Source organism: Rutidosis leptorrhynchoides, chromosome 3, assembly GCF_046630445.1.
Source record: "Rutidosis leptorrhynchoides isolate AG116_Rl617_1_P2 chromosome 3, CSIRO_AGI_Rlap_v1, whole genome shotgun sequence".
In the NCBI taxonomy this organism is placed as follows: domain Eukaryota; kingdom Viridiplantae; phylum Streptophyta; class Magnoliopsida; order Asterales; family Asteraceae; genus Rutidosis; species Rutidosis leptorrhynchoides.
In genome coordinates this window covers 349,192,271-349,193,372 of record NC_092335.1, presented here as the reverse complement: position 1 = coordinate 349,193,372, position 1,102 = coordinate 349,192,271, and the positions used below count along the sequence as shown (strand labels likewise).

Here is a 1,102-nt window from a genome sequence, read left to right as displayed (position 1 = left end):
GCAAGGGTATTAAGGGAGAATTTCGAAGCTTTGCCATTTTGTTTAGAAGACATGGATCCTAACGGTCAACCGATTCTTGATGGCGAGGGTAATCTGATTAATCCGGTTAATGATCAAGAGCAACTAAATGATCCAAATGACATGCAAATGTAGAACGCTAGATTAGTGACACGAACGATGATAATATCGGCTATTACAAAACCACCAATTGGAGCGGATAATTGGAAGATTGAGGGTAACTTTTTCATGATGATCAAAGACACGTTCTTTCATGGGTTAATAGAAGAGAATACGTTCGAACACATCCAACATTTTAATGATGTTTCTGATATCTACAAAAACAAGGATGTAACCGATGACGCTTTGAAGTTAAGGGCATTCCCCTTTACACTTCAAGGAGAAATGAAAGTTTGGTTGCGGAGCTTACCATCCGATTCCATAAGAACTTTTCAAGATTTAACCAATGAGTTCATCAATCACTTAATCCCACCGTCAAAATTAGAACGACTTCGAATGGAGATTAATGGATTCACCCAACGAGGTGATGAGTCTTTGTATGATGCGTGGGTACGATTCAAGAAAATGCTAAGAGCTTGTCCACCGCACGGTTTGACGAAGAAGGAGTACATCAACACATTCTACCGGGGTACTAATGCTTTGACGAAGCAATATCTTGATTCTTCATCCGGTGGGGTATTCATGTATAAATCACCAAATGCGGCCGAAATCTTATTAGAAGACATCTCCGTTAACACATATGAATGGGTACCTTCACCGCGAGAGTTGACAAGGGAAAGTGTAGCACAAATCGAGAGTGATAATGGGCAAGTGACGCTTGTAAGCTTGAACAATCAATTTCAAACGTATGGGAAAGAGTTAAAAAAGCTTCAACAAACGATAGTCGCAATTCAAGTAGGTTGTCAACGATGCGAGGGTCCACGTCTCACGAAGAATTGTCCTCAAATTACTCAATGCAATCATGTTGATCTAGATGACATTCCCATGAATTCGGATGCTCATGTGAACTACGTGAGTGATCAAAACTATCAACGGGGAGGAACATCAAACCAAGGCTACTACAATCCTAATCAAAAGCAAGTTT

The 1,102-nt window shown here is 40.2% G+C and overlaps 1 non-coding gene across 1 annotated transcript; it reads right to left on the bottom strand.

Moving 5' to 3' along the window:
• Positions 1 to 504: 504 nt before the first annotated feature.
• On the bottom strand, positions 505 to 611 carry LOC139903505 (small nucleolar RNA R71). Its single transcript, XR_011778320.1, has one exon. It is a non-coding gene; the product is annotated as a small nucleolar RNA R71 (small nucleolar RNA).
• Between the last annotated feature and the right edge of the window lie 491 nt (positions 612 to 1,102).